We start from the raw sequence: 22,604 nt of genomic DNA on the forward strand, positions 1-22,604 counted from the left end.
AGTCTAGACCCAAATTTACACTATCGCCCTCGTAACATGCAGTGTAGTGTCTACAGTATGTAAACTTATGTGTCAATATCACATCTGGGTTTAATAGTTCCTGTGTTTATTTCTCTCATCTACCAATTCCCTCATCTACTTATAATCTATGTAATTTTACAGATGGTTTCAGATCTATTGCAGCATGAAGTGATGGAATGAATGAATGAATGAAAAGGCACATATCTTTCCTTCTATCTCTTCCTAATTTACAAGGTTACGCTTGCCTTTTCCCTTCCTGTTTTTTTATTTGAAAATATACTATTTGTATTTATTTATTTAAATTAATTTTTTTCCACTTAGGAAATTCTAAGGTTTTTTTCTTCCAATTTTATTGAGATATAATTGATAGCACTGTATAAGTTTAAAGATTACAGCATAATATTGAGTTGATTTACATACATCATGAAGTGATTGTCACAATATGTTTAATGGACATCCATCATCTTATATTGGAACAAAATTAAATTAATAAAAAAAAGTCCCTCGATTTTTCAACCTCAGCTCCACCATACTACAAGGGCTTCCCTAGTGACTCAGTGGTAAAGAATCCACCTGCCAACACAGGAGATGCAAGTTTGATCCCTGGGTGGGGAAGACCCCCTGGAGGAGGTAATGGCAACCCACTCCAGTATTCTTGCCTGGAAAATTCCATGGGCAGAGGAGCCTGGTGGACTACAGTCCATGAGTCGCAAGGAGTTGGACACGACTGAGCGACTAAAAATGCATGCACGCCACCATAACTACAAACCCATTTCTGTCCCAGGTTCCCTTCTCTCTCCCAGAGACCCAGGATCAAAAGCTAGGCATGATCTTTCCCTGCTCCTGTGCTTCCCTCGCAGGCAGTCACTAAGTTCTGCCAGTTCTCACTTCATGTGCTGCTGCACATTCCTTTCCAGTCTCAATGACAGATTCTCATTTAGGCCCTCATCCCCTCATGCCTAGACCACTGTGATATCTGCTTACCTCATTTCCACTGCAGACCTTCTCCACTCCAGACCATCCTACAAATGCTTTATTTAGCATTATTCCTATCACACCACCTGAAGCATATACATTCCTTTTTTTCTCCTCTTGCCTAAATTTAAACCCCAAATCCAAATTTTATTTTTAAAAAATCTTTTAAGATTCTTTTACATCAAAACCATCTTTGGGCTTTTCCAGATAGTCCTTAGGTAACCAAAAAGATTTATCCCTTCACCTTATGAAAGGAGCAATACAAAAATAATAAAGCTTGTTTCATGCTCTTCATATTTTAATTAGCTCTGTCAATGACACAAGTGACTGGAACCATTACGTCAATGCTCACTTTCTGAGTTCAGATGCCAAATGAGCCTTTTCCTTTCTTAAGCAAAACTAGACTAATCCCCTGCTTTGAACATTTTGACCTATGCCAATCCCTTCTTTCACACTGTGCATTCAGGACAAGGTTATACTTTAAAGGTACTTATTCAAAACTCAGAGCTTATCATAAGCCCATAGCTTATGTTTTTCTCCACCCCTCATCTAAGGCTTATCCACCTTGTTTATCTACTAGAGGCAGCAAACAATAACGAACACATGAGGCCATTTGATTATCACCTATAAAATTCTTGTGTTGTCTGCTTCCTACACAGCAGTAGATAACCCTATCTCCCTTCCCTATATAAGCGAATCTCATGACATCTAAGAGCTGCTTTAGAGCATGCCCAGTTCTCATTGGCTGATGTTTGACCCTGATGACAATCCTAAGATGATATTATTTGGGGATGACTACATCTTAAGAATAATCAATGTATACTTAGTGCTATATGAATAATAATAATAGACTCTAAATACTCTGTTGTGTGTGTGTGTGTGTGTGCTCAGTCATGTCTGACTCTGTGACCCCATGAACTATAGCTTGCCAGGCTCCTCTGTCCACGGAATTTTCCTGGCAAGAATACTGTAGTGGGTTGCCATTTCCTCCTCCAGGGGATCTTCCTGACCCAGGGATCAAACCTGCGTCTCCTGCATCACCTGCATCAGCAAGCAGATTCTTTACCACTGAACCACCTGGGAAGCCCAAATACTCTGCTACCAATAGCTTATTGTCCCCCAGATAGCTCTGACATGCATGTGTGCATGCATGCTAAGTCGCTTCAGTCGTGACTCTTTGCAACACTATAGACTGTAGCCTGCCAGGTTCCTCTGTCCATAGGATTCTCCAGGCAAAAATACTGGAGTGAGTTGCCATTTCCTCCACCAGGGGATCTTCCCAACCCAGGGATCGAACCCACATCTCTTAAGACTCCTGCATTAGTCAGGCAGGTTCTTCACCACTAGCGCCACATGATTATGTCACAATTAAGACAGGTCAAAGTTAACACTGTTCATGATTTTGACATATTACTTTTTTAAAAGGGCTTTTCTGAATTCTTTTGACACTCCCATAAAAACATTAAAAAATAAATTAATATCCACTTACTGTAAACAATCTAACCTCTAAAGAAAATTTCAGTAACTCAGACTGAAGCCCATCCTAAAAGAAAACACACCTGCCTACTACTGTACAAAATTAACGACCCTTACTGGTGTTGCTGCCATTAAAAGACAGTTGTTCAATCTGATTTATTAATAAAATGGACTTACTCAAATATAACAATTTACTCCACTAGGAAAAAAAAGAAACTATATCAAAATTTTCTCACATCCTTTCATGTCTCTCCAAACTATATCTCCAGGCCTTTACTCTTAATGAACCATAAAAAAAGAAGAAGAAAAACAACCCAGTGGGAGTGTCAGGGTCAAACTGGCTCAGACTTTACAAAATTATGGGTGGGAAAAAATTTACCTGAGAGACTCAACAGGTGATGAAATTTTACCCTGTGAATAAGTATTATAATCCAGGGAAAACTGAATGATTTTTTTAAATGTCACTTTACCATTAAAATATTTAAAGAAGTATGTCACTGACACATCATTTCTGAAACATAAAATGAGTTACATTGTTTTATAATCAAAACTACCCCAGTTTTCCATTTTAGTGGGATCTGTCAAAATCCCCGTCAATCTTCACTGTATAAAACTGGTACATAAAGCCCTGTGAGACTTGACTTGACTCTCCCTCCAACAGATTCCATTTGGAACATTGCGGCCTTGTCAGATATGATCAGGTTGATATGTAGTCACAGGTCCAACAGATATGAGCTGCGATTCTAGAAGGTACTTGGCTCAATTCACCACCACATGTTATAGATTTAGGAAGTCAAATATACTCAGACTACAATGAAAGCCAGCCTTCAAACTACATAGAACAGAGCCATTTCAGGTGTTCTTAAACACAAATACTGATTTTAAGTTCCACGACACATATCACAGACAAGTTTGCTAGTAAACATACTTAGGCTTTTCATCTGAATCGTCCAATCTAGACCACTGTACATCTGACTCAAGGCTCACTAAAAGGCCTCCAGAAGCAGACAGTTTCTGGAAGCTAACAGCTTCCTTACCAACCCTTGATGGATGAAAAAGGTGACATCAAGTATGTTTTTATATGTTTGGATGAACATACATGATTGGATCAAAGGCCTTATCTTTGAACTTGAAATGTATTCTTTGTCTCTTTCTTCTTTACTTATATTCTTTTGCATTAATCTCTTTTGCTCTCTTCTTAACTTCTTCATTTCCCATGAATGTCTCAACTAAATTTGCCTTTCTCAAAGAATAGCAGTGACCACTCACTCTAGTATCTTTGCCTGGGAAATCCCACAGACAGAGGACCCTGGCAGGCTATAGTCCATGGGATTGCAAAGAGTTGGACACAACTGAGTGACTAAGCACTAGCACTACCAAACTTTCTAAATATTAATTTTGATATACAGCCTCAAAATTCACTATTACATATATATTTTTTTTAGCTCTGACACATCTATACACTTTAATGGGATTCTAGGTCCCTACCAATTAGCTGCTGTTACTGATATTTCTCAGAAACTCAAAGGGATCCAAAGACATCAGAGAATAAGGAAATATGAGACTAATTAAGCAAACTGGTCCAATTATTTTCCCAAAAAGCTATGCAGAATCATTGCATAATTTTTTAAACTCTCTCTGGGATTTTGTCCTCCACAATTAGACCAATTAAGGTCAAAATGTTATTGTTATCTATTCCCATTAAAAGGAACGTCAGTGGCTATCCTTGAGTCTATCCTTCTTTATTAATGAGACAACCTTTTGACACTGTTCCAAAACATGATCTGTTCTTTAGACATGGTAATCTAGTCTTTCCAAGTGTTCAAAGCCATTCCTTCATTTGTTCATCTTTCACTGAGTTTTACATGACAACTTACCAAAAGTTGTCCTTATACTGGATTTCACTTTTTCACAAGGATTTCTGAACTATGATGAAAGATCCATAATTTATCTCCGACAATGGCCTCATTATCAAGTTAAAAAATGCAAACTTGAGTTGCTTAAGAACCTAGTATAAATTTGTTGCCTAAGGTGTTCTAAAAAATAAAATTGTCCTAGACCATCCAAGATGGAGTCTAATAACACTTCATGCATTTTATTGTGTTTGGGTAAATACATCAAAAAAGACAAAACAATTAGACAATAAAAGAGATAACAGTCACTTGGTTAATTAAAACTGATCAAACCAATCCTTTGAGACTTATTCTCCTGACTAGATCTAGACTGACTAAAAATTGAATACAATATCCGTTCTAATTTTTAAAAAATACTTGTTGTTACTTTCATATATGTTTGTCTTTCTCTACTCTTTACCCTTTATTTTCTCTACCCTTTACCCACCAACTGTGGAAAATTCTGAAAGAGATGGGAATACCAGACCACCTGATCTGCCTCTTGAGAAATCTGTATGCAGGTCAGGAAGCAACAGTTAGAAGTGGACATGGAACAACAGACTGGTTCCAAATAGAAAAAGGAATATGTCAAGGCTATATATTGTCACCCTGCTTATTTAACTTATATGCAGAGTACATCATGAGAAAAGCTAGGCTGGATGAAACACAAGCTGGAATCAAGATTGCTGGGAGAAATATCAATAACCTCAGATATGCAGATGACATCACCCTTGTGGCAGAAAGCGAAGAACTAAAGAGCTTCTTGATGAAAGTGAAAGAGGAGAGGGAAAAAGTTGGCTTAAAACTCAACATTCAGAAAACTAAGATCATGGCATCCGATCCCATCACTTCATGGCAAACAGATGGGGAAACAGTGGAAACAGTGGCAGACTATTTGGGGGGGCTCCAAAATCACTGAAGATGATGACTGCATCCATGAAATTAAAAGATGCTTACTCCTTGGAAGAAAAGTATGACCAACCTAGACAGTATATTAAAAAGCAGAGACATTTCTTTGCCAACAAAGGTCCGTCTAGTCAAGGCTATGGTTTCTCCAGTAGTCATGTATGGATATCAGAGTTGGACTATAAAGAAAGCTGAGAGCTGAAGAATTGATGCTTTTGAACTGTAGTGTTGGAGAAGACGCTTGAGAGTCCCTTGGACTGCAAGGAGATCCAACCAGTTCATCCTAAAAGAAATCAGTCCTGAATAATCATTGGAAGGACAGATGCTGAAGCTGAAACTCCAATACTTTGGCCACCTGATGCAAAGAATTGACTCACTAGAAAAGACCCTGATGCTGGGAAAGATTGAAGATGGGAGGAGAAGGGGACGACAGAGGATAAGATGATTGGATGGCATCACCGACAACGGACATGAGTTTGAGTAAACTCCGGGAGTTGGTGATGGACAGGGAAGCCTGGCGTGCTGCAGTCCATGGGGTCGCAAAGAGTTGGACACGACTGAGTGACTGAACTGAACTGAACCCTTTACTGATGACACTGCATCAAAAAGTGACTAAAGCCCTCATGGTAAACTGCTTCTTTAGGTGTTTGAATAAAATTGTGTGTTTGTTTTTCTCCCCTGCACAGATGGAGATCAATTATAGAAGTATTCTCAACCCTTAGAAGGGACAACCCAACTGTCCTCCTGGTGGTCATCACAGGTATGGCCCTGGCAGTGGCCATTCAGGGCGAGCAGTATTCCACTCTCAGAGACACACCTCTGAGGCACTTTCAGAACCAGGAGTTCTGAATCTTGGCTTTGTCACCCACTGTTGCTTCAGTAACCAAGACTGGGTCTTAGACAACCACGTGTGCATCTCTGGGAATCCCAAGATTTATTTGGAGAGAAACACTGGTAGAAATTGAACATGCAGTCAATAGCCATGAAGACTTGCATATGTGTGTTAATAGACTCACATTTGTGTTTAGCAGCTTTAGACATTGGGATTACACTTATAGTTTCCAATTGGAATATGTATAATTGGCCTCCCTGACTCAACTCTAAATTTCTCAAGGGCAACTATTCAGTATGAATAGGGAGTCTAATTGGTTGATGATAGAATGAAAATAACCTCTAGAGGTTTAAATCTACAGAAATGAAGAACAATTAAAAGTAGGTCAAGAACTTCCTATCTTAACCTGTGTTCCATGCAGAAGATCCTTGAAAATAATTTTTAAACTGTGTGACATTAGAAAATGTAGCAGTAAGAGGTTAACTGAATTAATATAATTTAATATCCAACGTGATTGTGTGGTGGTGTCCCCTTATTTACCTTTCAGAATACGCAAAAATAAGCTTCTATTTCTGCTTGTTATTCAGAAAGAGTAGCCCAAAAAGAATCTGACCAGACATGGGTTCGATCCCTGATCCAGGAAGATCCCACATGCGGCAGGGCAACTAAACCTGTGCACCACAACTATTGAGCCTGTGCTCTAGAGCCTGGGAGTCACAACTGCTGAGCCCACGTGCCGCAACTACTGAAGCCAGTGGGCTCTAGAGCCCGTGCTCCACAGCAAGAGAGGCCACCACAAATGAGAAGCCTGCACATCACAACTAGAGAAAAGCCCTTGCAGCAATGAAGACCCAGCACAGCCAATAAATACATAAATAAATAAAATTATACATATATAAATAAAAAAGAACCTGACCAAGAGTAACGGGGTGAATTTGATTTAACTTTTATGATTCTGATTCTGACATTTAACTTCCTTCCAAGTGTATTTCCTCGTCTGTTAAACGAGGATCATATTTGTCTGTGACTCTTAGACTTGTTATAAAAGCTTACATAACATTTAAAGGTATTTTATAATGTAAACTATTCTATATTAGAAGTGTTTGAGCACTCCTTCAGTCAATGAATGCATTTTAAGCAGTATTTATTTGTGGGCCATTTGCTATCACTGGAAAAAAAAAATGATGGTTCTCTATGGGGCAAATTTATACAGATAAGGTCACTGCTTTGCAAGACTATATTGAAAACAGAGTCCTCTGCATACAGTAGTCCTGAGGGTAAAGCCATTATTTCAACACAGAAATATTCAGCTATAATTCCTGCAGCATTTCCAAAAATGGAAGGGGAATCAGCATGCTGGGATCTTTGGAAGGTATAGCTGGCTCAGGCCAACAGCTTACCTGTTTGCTTTGATTTCAACTCCTGGCTCAGAGCAGGCAGTATTATCCCTGTTGATGCCGACAGATTATATCGCTCACTGCTAACCTCATGCTAATGCAGAGGAAGCATCACCATTTGGGAAGCAATTCTTACAGACTAGGTTACAAAGTTGAATGGATTAGGCAATACATGTCAGAAAAAATTTTGTAAAGAAGTTCTGTGCACCCGAGACATTTATAGACTCCCAAAAGTTTCAAATATTTCCTGTCTGTTTTTGTTTAACTTTTTATTATTACTATGCAATGCAGTTTGGTGTTTGACAAATACAAATCCAACTAAGAAAAAGAAACAATTTTTTATTTTTCCTGGTGAGTGAACCAGGGAAAAGCCACGTGGCAGGCTTAAAGTCTTTTAAACTCAGGATAATATGAGAATCAGAGAACTAGAAAAAGTGTCAGAGAGATGTTTAGATGGCAGACATCTAGAAGATCTTCTATTTTGTCTTAAAAGATTTTTCAAAGATGGATATCCTATTGTCACCTCAAGTGGTCTAATGTTTGAGCTCTCTTAGATCAACAGAACTTCTCTTTGCCTGAGCTCTCCTTTACTTCAAGTTCAGCAAATACTGCATCTCCACTGAGGAGATGGAAAACAACTGTCTAGCATTATGCTCTTGACTACCATTGAATATACAATGCTGCTGTATATTTATATATAAATGTGCAAAACCTACATGGCACCTTCATGAAAATGAATGGAGAAAGATACTTCTTCTGGGTGGGTGCTTGTCCTGGCAGGCAGAGGATGCCTTAGGGTGAGAAAGGTGTTCTTATATCCTTTATGAATTCAGTCTGAGCCAGAGCAATCTAGCAAACCCCCATTGGCCATTTTGGCTGCAACCCCTTGTTGGGTGTACAGATTCAACAACCGCATGGAATACTTCTTCAGTACTTGAGGATAATCACTGTCCCAGCTCGGCTTTCTATCAACAACAGTGTCCCACATCTGTTCGTGTTTTACAAAGTTCTTTTGACATTATCTCTTTTAATTCCTTTAAGAATCACCTAAAGAGATATTTTTATTTCATAGATAAGGAAACTTAGATAAAGAAACTTAGATAGATTAAAGTACTTGGCTAATAAGTGGTGAGGCTTATTTTCACATCCAGTCTGTGTGCTAGCTGCTCTGTCTTCATTCCCCAGCTTAGACATACCAGCTTTGAGGGCCATTTTTCATCCATCTATTTCTCCTCACTCACAGTTATCTTTGTAGAACCCTTAGTCCCACATCTTTTTAGAGTTTGGAGCTCCAAAATCCAGACACCAGCATTTATATCAGCTCATGAGTCAACAGCCTTTATGGAGTCTATGGTGAGAGAATCCTAAGAACCAAAAGGCACAGCTCCTAAGCTTGGGGGAAGCATTGTTTTCAAGCTGACAGGAATGTCATTGTTACTAAAGCTTGCCTACCTTTGCTTCTCTTGTGAATGTGAGTTACTTTTTAACACTATGATTTGACACTGTTCATCAGAATGTTAATCCCATACTTTCCCTCAGTTTTCCTCAATTTGTGCCTTCAGTATTTCATTTTAGATCCTAAATGACTATTTCAAAATAATCCTTTATCATATTCATTTTAATTATTTTTCTAACATTCAATGAACAACTTTCTCCTTATCCTGCCTGATTTAGAGATACCTACAAATTTAGCCAATATAGGTTCAATACTTGATTTCAAGTCATGTGGGTCATCTCTCTTAGATATTCTACTAATGACAGAATCTCTTGGTAAGAGGGTTAAGATGTGTCAGGTTATGTCTCTAAATCCACTGGAGTGGGAGTCAGCAAAATTTTTCTGTAAAGGGAGAGAGAGTACGTATTTTAGGTCTTGTAGGCCAGATGGTCTCTGTCACAACTGATCAGCTCTGCCCTCATAGCAAAGAAGTAGCCATTGACAATACATAAGTAAACAGGCATGGTTGTTGTGTTATAATATGGTTTGATGTATAGATACTAAAGTCTGAATTTCATATAATTTTCACAAGTCACAAAATATTATTTTCCTTTTGATTTTTTTCCTGACCATTTAAACATTGAAAAATTATTCTTAGCTCACAGACTATACAAAAGCAGACTAGAATTTGTCAAAGTTGCTCGCCCTGACATAGAGATCAATACTTATATTAACATACTGTGAACAAGCTATGTATCTAATAAGGGGTTAATATCCAAAATATATAAAGGACTCATACAATTCAATAGCAAAAAAATCCAATTAAAAATGGGTAGAAGAAGTGAATAGACATTTTTCTAAAGAAGAATAACAGATGGCCAACAGGTATATAAAAAGGTCCTTGACATCACTAATCATCAGGGAAATGCAAACCAAAATCACAATGAGATATCACCTCACACCTGTTAGAATGGCTATCATCAAAAACATGAGAAATAATAAGCATTGTCAAGGAACTGGAGAAAAGGGAAAGTGAATGTTGATGGAAATGTAAATTGGTGCAGTCACTATGGGAACCAGTATTGAGTTTCCTCAAAAAAATTAAAAAATAGAACTACCGTATGATCTAGGAATTCCACTCTGGACATGTATTTGAAGGAAATGAAAATAACATATCCAAGAGATAGCTGCACCCCCATGGGCATTGCAAGATTATTTATAACAGCTAAGACATGGAAACAACATAAGTGTCCACTGACAGATGAATGGCTAAAGAAAATATGGTATATCTACAATAGAATATTATTCAGTCATAAAAACAAGGAAATTCTGCCATTTGCAGCAACACGGAGGGAACTTGAGACCATTATGCTAAGTGAAACAACACAGAGAAACACAAATACTATATGATCTTGCTCATATTTTCTATGATCCAAATTCATAGAAACAGAGAATAAAGTGGTGGCTACCAGAGGCTGGGGGTGGGGTGGCAGTGGAAGAAATCAATGAAGGTGGCCAATACATGAAATTCCAGGTATAAGATGAATAGATTCTGAGATATAAAGTACAGCATGGTGGGACTTTCCTAGTGGTCCACTGGCTAAGAATCCATGTGCTCATTGCAGGGGCCCGGGTTTGACCCGTGGTCAGAGAACTAGGCACTGTTCTCTGTAACTACTTAGTAACTTCATAGTAATTACGTGACTAAGAAATCCACATGCCACAACTAAAGATCCTGCATGCTATAGAAGGACCATACCTCAACATAATAAAAGCCATAGATGATAAACCCACAGCAAACATTATCCTCAATGGTGAAAAATTGAAAGCATTTCCCCTAAAGTCAGGAACAAGACAAGGGTGCCCACTCTCACCACTACTATACAACATAGTTTTGGAAGTTTTAGCCACAGAAATCAGAGAAGAAAAAGGAATAAAAGGAAACCAGATTGGAAAAGAAGAAGTAAAACTCTAACTGTTTGCAGATGACATGATCCTCTACATAGAAAACCCTAAAGATACCACCAGAAAATTACTAGAGCTAATCAATGAATATAGTAAAGTTGCAGGATATAAAATTAACACAGAGAAATCCCTTGCATTCCTATACACTAACAATGAGAAAAGAGAAAGAGAAATTGAGGAAACAAGTCCATTCACCACTGCGACAAGAAGAATAAAATACTTAGGAATAAATCTACCTGAAGAAACAAAAGACCTATATACAGAAAACTATAAAACACTGATGAAAGAAATCAAAGATGACACAAATAGATGGAGAAATAGACCATGTTCATGGATCAGAAGAATCAATATGGTGAAAATGAGTATACTGCTCAAAGCAATCTATAGATTCAATGCAATCCCTTTCAAGCTACCAATGGTATTTTTCAGAGAACTAGAATAAATAATTTCACAATTTGTATGGAAATTGCAAAAAAAAACCTCGACTAGCCAAAGCAATCTTGAGAAAGAAGAATGGAACTGGAGGAATCAACCTGCCTGACTTCAGGCTCTACTACAAAGCCACAGTCATCAAGACAGTATGGTACTGGCACAAGGACAGAAATATAGATCAATAGAACAAAATAGAAAGCCCAGAGATAAATCCACGCACCTATGGACACCTTATCTTTGACAAAGGAGGCAAGAATATACAATGGAGAAAAGACAATCTCTTTAACAAGTGGTGCTGTGAAAACTGGTCAACCACTTGTAAAAGAATGAAACTAGAACACTTTCTAACACCATACACAAAGATAAACTCAAAATGGATTAAAGATCTAAATGTAGGACCAGAAACTATAAAACTCCTGGAGGAAAACATAGGCAAAACACTCTCTGACATAAATCACAGCAGGATCCTCTATGACCCACCTCCCAGAGTGATGGAAATAAAAGCAAAAATAAACAAATGGGACCTAATTAAACTTAAAAGCTTTTGCACAACGAAGGAAACTATCAGCAAGGTGAAAAGACAGCCTTCAGAATGGGAAAAAATAATAGCAAACAAAGCAACTGACAAAGAATTACTCTCAAAAATATACAAGCAGCTCAAGCAGCTCAATTCCAGAAAAATAAATAACCCAATCAAAAAATGGGCCAAAGAACTAAACAGACATTTCTCCAAAGAAGACATACAGATGTCTAACAAGCACATGAAAAGATGCTCAACATCACTCATTATCAGAGAAATGCAAATCAAAACCACAATGAGGTACCATCTCATGCTCGTCAGAATGGCTGCTATCAAAAAGTCTACAAGCAATAAATGCTGGAGAGGGTACACAGAAAAGGGAACCCTCTTACACTGTTGGTAGTAATGCAAACTAGCACAGCCACTATGGAGAACAGTGTGGAGATTCCTTAAAAAACTGGAAATAGAACTGCCATATGACCCAGCAATCCCACTGCTGGGCATACACACCGAGGAAACCAGAATTGAAAGAGACACATGTACCCCAATGTTCATCACAGCACTGTTTACAATAGCTAGGACATGGAAGCAACCTAGATGTCTATCGGCAGATGAATGGATAAGACAGCTGTGGTACATATACACAATGGAATATTACTCAGCTATTAAAAAGAATGCATTTGAATCAGTTCTAATGAGGTGGATGAAACTGGAGCCTATTATACAGAGTGAAGTAAGCCAGAAAGAAAAACACCAATACAGTATGTTAACGCATATATATGGAATTTAGAAAGATGGTAACAATGACCCTATATGCAAGACAGCAAAAGAGACCCAGATATAAAGAACAGACTTTTGGACTCTGTGGGAGAAGGCGAGGGTGGGATGATTTGAGAGAATAGCATTAAAATATGTATATTACCACACGTGAAATAGATCACCAGTCCAAGTTCAATGCATGAGACAGAGCACTCAAAGCCGGTGCACTGGGACGACCCTGAGGGAGAGGATGGGGAGGGAAGTGGGAGGGGGTTCAGGATGGGGGACACATGTACACCCATGGCTGATTCATGTCAGTGTATGGCAACATCCACTACAATATTATAAAGTAATCGGCCCCCAATTAAAATAAATAAATTATTTTTTTTAAAGATCCTGCATGCTGCAACTAAGACCCACCACAGTCAAATACATAAATATTAAAAAAATAATAAAGTAGAGCATGGTGACTAAAGTTAACAATACTGTATCATATTTGAAAGGTGCTAAGAGGCTAGATTTTAAAAGTTCTCATGATAAGAACACAAAATTCATAACTACATGAAGTGATGGATGTTAACTAAACTTACTGTGGTGATCATTTTGTGATATATACACACAATCATATCATCATGTTATATATCTAAAATGAATACAATGTTATATGCCAGTCATATTTCAATAAAACTGGGAAAAGATAAAAAGCCTACTCTCATCCTCATATATTCTATAATTTTACACACAGGTATACAGTCTAGATGATATATTCTTATGGAAAGCCATTAAAATATAAGTAAATAAAAATAATTTATAAATTTTAGATGCCCATGGTAATTGAGCCTATTCTAAACAGTATCATTTATACATTGATCAGTTCAGTTCAGCCGCTCAGTTGTGTCTGATTCTTTGCAACCCCATGGACTGCAGCACACCAGGCTTCCCTGTCCATCAACAACTCCCAGAGTTTACTCAAACTTATGTCCATTGAGTCGGTGATGCCATCCAACCATCTCATCCTCTGTCGTCCCCTTCTCCTGCCTTCAATCTTTCCCAGCATCAGGGTCTTTTCTAGTGAGTCAGTTCTTCACATCATGTGGCCAAAGTACTGGAGTTTCAGCTTCAGCATCGGTCCTTCCAATGAATATTCAGGACTGATTTCCTTTAGGATAGACTGGTTGAATCTCCTTACAGTCCAAGGGACTCTCAAGAGTCTTCTTCAACACCACAGTTCAAAAGTATCAATTCTTCAGGCGCTCAGCTTTCTTTATAGTCCAACTCTCACATCCATGCATGACTACTGGAGAAACAATAGCTTTGACTAGACAGACCTTGGTTGGCAAAATCATGTCTCTGCTTTTTATACATTGATAGATACATATCTATACATATACATTGATAGATATTACATAAATAGGTAGTCATCGCTTACTAAAGAAGCATCTGCTAAGTGTTTGCTGTAACTTAGATGAAAGACACAGGAAGAAGAAATATGCACTCACTACCTTTAACATTTTAGTGAAAGAAGCTTATATTAAATACACAAATAAATCTTCCTAGCTCATAATCTGAACAAAAGCAGGCTAGGATTTGGCAAGGTTTGCTAGCCCTGATGTGAAAATTAATACTTATATTAATGTACTGTGAACTATATTTACAAAGTAATGTGTTTACAAATTAAAGTCCCACCTGGCCTTTTTTATGTTCCCTGAGATTGAGTTTCTTTATCTTGAACTCATTTCCATCACTCTTTTTATTAACTTGAACACTAGTGTACCTACTTTATAAAGAAGTACCTAGTTTTCTTCTTTACTAATGGCAATAAATGCCTCTATGAAGCTGCATAAAACCACTGAAATGAGAATATTAACAGGTTAGTCTTCTCTATTTGAATATGCCTGGAAATGAACTTGAACAAATCCCTGAGAGGAAACTTCTTTGATAGTTTCCAGGCACGTGACTGCTGACATTTTTACATTACCAAGCACAGTATGGCTCAGTTGTTAAGAATCCGTCTGCAATGTAGGAGATGCGGGTTCGATCCCTGGGTCAGGAAGATCCCCTGGAGAAGGAAATGGTAGCCCACTCCAGTATTCTTGCCTGAGAAATCCCATGGACAGAGGAGCCTGGTGGGCTACATACAGTCTGTAAGGTTGCAAAGAGTCGGACACGACTAAGTGACTAAACAACAACAACGCTGTGAACTAGGGACAACTAACTACAGCTTCATGAAAGTTATATGAAAGTTACAGATACACAGACCCTCTCAGTTTCCCAGGTAGTAAAATCACTAGAATCAAATCCTAAAGCCCAGAGACAGAAACTAAGAAAAATATGTTAATGAAATAAGTTTCAAATTCAACTGAGAAACAACTTGCTCCTGTCAAGTCTGATTACAGTTTGCTCCGGTTAGGTATATTCATTTATTCAAATTAGGTTTCAGATTTTCATATTTCCCCTTTTCCTCCAAACATTGGCTTCATGAAGTGTTCACAGAAAGAAATATATGAAAAGCTGTTTGACTCCACGTTACTAGTAAACAGCTCCAGGCAGTGAGCAACATCCACTCCCCTTGTTGCCCTTGGCTTGGGAGTCTGAGCAGCCACGTCAGCCTCTCCTTTCCATCTTAGGTAATTTTAATCCAGCCCCACAGTCCAGATTCATGGTACCTGGCTTCTAGTTTGGTTACACACCTCTGTGAACAAAGTTAAATAAATGATTCAGATTCAGGACAGTAAGCTTTGGATGAATCTTGTTTCAAGAAGAATTTCCAGGTGGTAGGATGAACTGGAGAGAAGGATAAAGAAATGGAGAAATTGTCTGTGGAGGAAAATATAAAGTGGCCTCCAAGACTACCAGCCTCATTAGGACTTTGGACCCCAAAACACTACATGCTGAAAAAATGAAAAATCTGCATCCTGTGGATATAGCTATTTTGGACTTTGGCTATGATATCTGGATCAGACTGTTGTCTAACCTTCCCTTTTCTCCTAGCCCATTTCTAGGCATGTATCCTAGTGGAAGAATCCTCAATAGAGAAAAAAGCTTTCAAGCTCAAAGATATTTCTTATAATATAATTATGACAGAAAAAGAAAAACCTAAATAGGTAAACATGTGGGGGTGAAGTGAAGTGAAGTGAAAGTCGCTCAGTCATGTCTGACTCTTTGGGACCCCATGGACTATACAGTCCACGGAATTTTCCAGGCCAGAATACTGGAGTGGGTAGCCTCTCCCTTCTCCAGGGGATCTTCCCGACCCAGGAATCAAACCAGAGTCTCCTGCATTGCAGGTGGATTCTTTACCAGCTGAGCCACAGGGAAGCCCAAGAATACTGGAGTGGGTAGCCTATCCCTTCTCCAGGGATCTTCCCGACCCAGGAATCAAACCAGAGTCTCCTGCATTGCAGGTGGACTCTTTACCAACTGAGCTATCAGGGAAGTGGGGGAGACTAAGTTAACTAAGCAGCACATACTCAATGAGTAGTGCAAGTATTTATAATACAAGAAAAAATTTAAAAAGCTGGATATGAAACTGCATATGTAATATGATTCCCACTAATAAAAAGGATATTCACATAGAAAATATGGGAAGAAAACATTACAAATAATAGTTATCTTGCTCTTTATACTATCATGTACTTGATATGTACTATTTCACATGCATTGGTACAGTCAGAGAGAAAACATATGGAAAGCCTAGTGAGATACTGCTTAGAGAAAAAAGCTGAACATAAAGTTACATGGAAAAAATGGGTGCAATTATTTTAAAAACTTCTACATCAAGAACATCAAATTTAAATACCAATAGGAGTCAAACGCAGCATAAACAAATAAAAGAAACTGCACTGGGACAATTTTCAAGTTGGCAAGCACCTGCCCCTTCTGAGAGGAACCACCTCTTTTTCGCTCTTGACATTTGAGAATGCATTTAAAGTTTTCAAGAAAAATTCTAAGTATGGATTTCATGTGAAATCTCTTCATTTTTGCATGTTATATCTGAATTTAAATTATAAATATATTTCATAGGGCAGATAAAACAGGCCAGATGATATTTTTGGCTCCAAAGCTGCCCATTTGCATCTTCTGCTCTGTATCTGAATAACTACAAGCGTACACACATCAATAGATGTTAGAGACAATCCAACCAAAATGGACCTGAAAACTCTAGAAAACAAAAAAGTCCATATCCTGCAGATTTAGCTATTTTGGGCTTTGCTTCCATAGAAGTAAAATCTTCTTTAATATGCATGGATGCTTTTATGATGAAAACATTAAAGCATTATTTCTCACTAAAGTACAGAGTTTATCTTTTTTGAAGCTTTCTCAGGATGTGGAGATTCTTTTCATTTTTCTCTACTTATTATAGCCATTAAATTACACTTTAATTGTTCTTATAAGGATGTTACAGACAGCACTGATGGAGTCATACATACAAGACAAAGACACCAGCACGAAAAAGGATAACCATGCAAAGTGGACTATGTAAAAAAGGATGTCATGTTAACTCAACATGGCTGCCTAGTCACTCTCTCTCTCTCCCCACACCCTTGCCTTCATCCCACCACAACCCAGTCAGTGGAGGGAACTGTGTCCCTTGAGCCTACTGACAAAATTACAAAAGTGCAGCCCAAGAGGGGAGGGAACAGGAGGGAAGTCACTAAGCTTATGAGAACTTATGATAATGTAGGAAGAGTTGACGAGTAGGAAAAAGTGAAAGGTTTCACATCCTACCCCAAATTCTTTTAATAATTCTGCTTGGAAAGTTGAGCTGTTTCTCCAGACATTTAAAAAAAGGGAATGAAAAACCATCTGCAATTCTACTCAAGACAGAGTTGCAGATGTTGGAGAAAAAGCATAAGGGAAGTGAGATTTGCTCTTCTACAAATACAAGTGCTGTTAAGGGCACTTTTACTTCGCTTTATACGTTCCTCATAAGATCAAAGGGATAGTTCAAGTTTCATTTTGTGCTCAGGGGTGGCATGCCCTGTAATGTCAGGAGTCATATTTTCATCCATTCTTTTGCTTCTCCTTGAGAATGTACCCTGTTTTCTGGCCTGTTCTAAGAGCCCCTGGGAAGCTTCCTGCTTGGCATAACAAGAAAGTGTTTGAGAAAGTGGGCTTTCAAGGGAGTCGTGGGACACTGCAGTGGGCAGGGGGTAGTGAGATGAAGTGGTTAAGGGTTTGTATGCTTTTGAACTTCTGCCAGGACTGCTTGATATTCTCTGGTATTTCCTCTGAAAGATTATTATGGTTTGTCATAGTGATGCACTGTTAAACATGTAACAACTAGTTCTCTGAGGAAAAGACCCCTTATCTATATAGCACTTGCTCATTTTTCTGGTGTAAATGCTCCCACCATAGCTGATTTCACTAATGCAGAGCCAGGAAGAGAAATGAACAATGGTCTCCTCCAGCTCACCTTTAGTCTGTCTTCTGCTCCATCTTCATCTCACCAGAGTGTCTGAGGCTTTCCAGTAGGGATGCTCAGCCTGTAAGAAGTACCTGCTGTGAAGAAACCCACTCTGTCCTCTGTTGCTGCTTTAACCACCATTATTCAGACAGTCTTTGTGATCTTTTTCAGCTGATCACATTGTTGAACAATTTTATGTTACTTCTATTTCTCTCTTCTTACAGTTTATCTTTTTCATTTTATTGATTTGATTTCCTTACCATTGTTTATCTCAGCAGGAAAACACTGAATCTAGAATTTCCCCTTCTCTGAAAAATGTAGAGAGCTCACACCATGGTAGACACTAAAAGGTCCTCTTGTACTCAATTTGGGATTCACTCTGGGACTAAGCTTAGTTGCCTCCTGAGAGATAAATGATATTAGTTATGCTGTTCAGATTGGCAATGTGCAATTTATGAGTCAGCTGCTGCGGCAGTACTACTGGCCATCTCAGTAACTTGGAATAACAAATGTTTATTTTTCACTCACAGTCTGCAGGTCTGTGGCAGCTGCTCCTCTTCAGGCTGAATGTAGGTTTCAGGACGCAGGTCCATCCTGTACATCTTCTTCCAGGGCCCACACTGAAGGACCACGGGCTTCTAGAGCTTGATCTAACTGCAAAGTTCCTAAAGCTGGTGCTTAGAACTGTCACGTGGACTTCTTTGTCCATATCCCACTGGCCAGAGCAAGTCACATGGCCAAGCCCATCATCGATGGGGAAGTAGACTCCATCCTAAAAGGAAGGGGAGCAGAGAGAGGAACATCTGCTAAGCGACATTCCATTACAGCAACTCTTGAAGGTATTGCATGCTCAGTGAAGGTGCTCCGTGAGCTAGTTTCTCCTGGAAGGGCTCCCGAGGTGAGAAGGAAAAGGGTAGACAAGAAAAGGGTGGAAAAACCACAAAATGAGCAGCTTTCTGTGTAATTCCCTGGGAGGAAATCCCTCACATCTGACGACCTCTAAGTATATGACAAAGAAAGTGGGTTGAAAGGGCTGCCCTCGGGCACGGTGGATCCTCATTGTATGGGCTGCCAGCTTATATGCATAACTTCACAGGGGTGGAGGGGCTTTCTTTAAGAAAAGAAATACAAAATTACAAATATAAAATTAGATTTTAAAGTTATTTAAAGTGAGAAAATAAACCACAAATCACACATTTTGAAAAAATTGATAATTACCAAAAAATCCCCAAATCCAGTAAAAGGATATTTTAATTAACAAACTACCTAACATGCCTCTATAATATTGTCCTAGATTTTTTGCCTGCAAATATTTTGATAGTCTCGGACAACACTGTGGTCATATCACATGTTAAGAGGATAGATTCATTTTTAAAATTTTTTCTATTTCATTGAAGTATAGTTGATTTACAATGTTGTGTTAATTTTTCCTGCACAGCAAAGTGGTTGTTATATGTTCATACATACATACATATATACATACATATATATATTATTTTTCATATCTTTTCCATTATTACAAGATATTAAATGTAGTTCCCTGTTTTATAAATTGGGTCTTGTTGTTTTTCCAAAGAATAGGTAGGTTAGGTCATTCCTCTAGCATGAAAGTTTCTGACTCTATCTCAAACCTATTTTTCCTCTACAACCCTCACACTCTGGCTCAGGCACCCTGAGCCATGTTCACAGTATGATAACACCACTGGCCCTGGACCTCCATGCTGAAAGAATTAATACACTGATTAGGAAGAATATTCCTGGAAATAACCCAAAATGTCTATCAACTGATGAATGGATTAACAAAATGGAGCACTATTCAGGCACAAAAAGGAATAATGTATTGATTCATGCTAAAATGTAGATAAGCCTTGAAAATACTGTGCTAAGTGAGGAAAGCCAGACACAACAGGCACATATATTATATGATTCCATTTATACGGAGTGTCCAGAATAAGCGAATTCAGAAACAGAAGGTAGTTTAGGAAGGGATTTAGGAGTCGGCTGGTGAGAGGAAGGGAGAGAACAGGTAGTGACTACTGATGTGGTTTCTTTAGGGGAGGGATGAAAATGTTCTAGAATTAGAGAGCTTGATAGTTTCACAACATTAGGAACATACTAAAGTCACTGAACTGTATGTTTTTAAAAGGTCAAGTTTATGATATATGAGTTATAGCTAAACTTAAAAATTTTAAGATCATTCCTAAAAGCCACTCTTATATTCAAACAGCCAGAAATAAGTGTATGCAGAATACCTGCAAACTATATAAATATATCTCACTGAACCCAAACTCAACGTATATCTTTAATTTAACATCCTTTTAGCCATACCCCAAAATATCCTTGGCTGCCATGTGATACAAAAGGGTGGTTATAGAAGTCAGCACAGAAAGAGACACTGGTTTTACTCTTGCGAATTGTACGAAACCACATGACCAGGTCAATGTATCATTAGGGCCCTGGACCATCCTTACATGCCAAGCACCCACCCCACTTTCCCACCCCCACCCCCAGTGTAGGCCACACACATTTAAATTTTAGAAAATGGTCAAGCAGTCCTGAATATTTTTACACAGCTTCTTGAAGGCAAACAAAGCAATAAGTTCTTAGCTAAGCTATGAAATCCTGTTTACACTGTACCTGAATGTCTAAAATGACACACTTCCCCTTTGAAAAAAGCTTTAAAAGAGGTTTCTTTTCCTTGTTCAGGACGTTGCAATTTTTCCCCTTCTCCATGAAACAGAGGGTAAGCTCTGATTAGAATCCCTTTCAACGGGGGCTGACCTTGCCCAGATGATCAAAGTCCAAATTTCGTCTCACCGCCAAGGCCTAATGAGAATTCCAGAGCCCTCCAGATCATCTCGGCTTTGCCGAATCTGCCCGCGGGCTGACCCTCACCTACATGGAAGCCCCTCTCCCCAGTTGTAGCCCTGAGCTTGGCCTGCACCTGGATGGCTTCTGCTCGAGCCTCTCCCCTGATCAGCTGGACTGGACTCTGGTGTCTATAAATTCTCCAGCTGCCGGGACCCAAACTGCTTCTCAGCCTAAAGGAGAAGTCTTGCCAGATGCAGGGGCTTTAAATTCATTTATTTGAGGATTATATAATTTCAAACTCCAACAGACAAATACATGGAGATATCTGCATGTGTTTCTGACTTTGAGTGGCCCATTTCTCAAAGACGAAACAATATTCTTTTGGATGCAAGCTTCAAATACCTTCCCATTCAGATATTAACCAGAAATCAGCTTTAAGAAAAACAAATTGTCCCTGCTTCTTAACCAAACGTTCATTCCTCTTCTTGTCTCACTTTAGCAATGATGGGTAAATAAGCACTAATCCCAATGGCCATCAGAGGGTTGGCTTCTGAGATATCTGGCTGTGTGTTCTGTGCTTCGTCAGTCAGTCGTGTCCAACTCTTTGTGACCCCATGGACTGTAGCCCACCAGGCTCCTCTGTCCATGGGGACTCTCCAGGCAAGAATACTAGAGTGGGTTGCCATGCCCTCCTCCAGGGGATCTTCCCAGTCCAGGGATCAAACCCAGGTCTCCCACGTTGCAGGCAGATCCTTTACCATCTGAGCCACCAGGAAAGCCCTGGCTGGGTTAGCCTAAACTTAGGCTTTCATTTCAAAATGCTGTACCAAGTACAAGTTGAAATTTCCTTTGAGTGGCCAGAAATAATTGTGCTTAAAACTAGATTAAGAATCTGGGGGCTTCTCTAGTGGCTCAGTGGTAAAGAAACCGCCTGCCAATGCAGGAGACATGGGTTGCAGGAGACAATGCAGGAGACATCAATCCCTAGTGGGGGAAGATCGCACATGCTGAGGAGCAACTAAGCCCATATGCCATAACTATTGAGCCTGTGCTCTAGAGCCTGGGAACCGCAACTACCGAGCTCAAGCGTCACAACTACTGAGGCCCGCTCACCCTACAGCCTGTGCTCCTCAACAAGAGAAGCCACCGCAATGAGAAGCCCAAGCGCCACAACTACAGAGAAGTCCCTGCTCGCCACAATTAGAGAAAGCCCATACGCAGCAATGAAGACTCAGCACAGCCAAAAGTAAAATAAATAAAATTATATTTAGTAGGAAGTCAAGAGATACCTGGAGTAACAGGCAAGTTTGGCCTTGGAGTACAAAATGAAGCAGGGCAAAGTTTTGCCAAGAGAATGCACTGGTCATAGCAAACACCCTCTTCCAACAACACAAGAGATGACTCTACACATGGACATCACCAGATGCTCAATACTGAAATCAGACTGATTATATTCTTTGCAGCCAAAGATGGAGAAGCTCTATGCAGTCAGAAAAAACAAGACTGGGAGCTGACTGTGATTCAGATCATAAACTCCTTATTGCCAAATTCAGACTTAAATTGAAGAAGTAGGGAAAACCACTAGACCATTCAGATATGACCTAAATCAAATCCCTTACGATTATACAGTGGAAGTGACAAATAAATTCAAGGGATTAGATTTGATAGAGTGCCTGAAGAACCAAGGATGGAGGTTCGTGACATCATACAGGAGGCCGTGATCAAGACCATCCTCAAGAAGAAGAAATGCAAAGAGGCAAAATGGTTCTCTGAGGA

General features: G+C 39.0%; 1 long non-coding RNA gene across 1 annotated transcript in view; it reads right to left on the minus strand.

Annotated features, from left to right (window-relative positions):
• LOC145512819 (uncharacterized) overlaps window positions 1–22,604 on the minus strand; it is a 177,793-nt gene that overhangs the window by 20,620 nt on the left and 134,569 nt on the right. Inside the window, exon 5 of the long non-coding RNA XR_014058828.1 lies at window positions 18,546–18,789. This is a non-coding gene — a long non-coding RNA (uncharacterized LOC145512819). The remainder of the gene's footprint in view (window positions 1–18,545; window positions 18,790–22,604) is intronic.

Source organism: Giraffa tippelskirchi, chromosome 7 (assembly GCF_054371585.1).
Source record: "Giraffa tippelskirchi isolate mGirTip1 chromosome 7, T2T-mGirTip1v1.2.pri, whole genome shotgun sequence".
Lineage (NCBI taxonomy): Eukaryota > Metazoa > Chordata > Mammalia > Artiodactyla > Giraffidae > Giraffa > Giraffa tippelskirchi.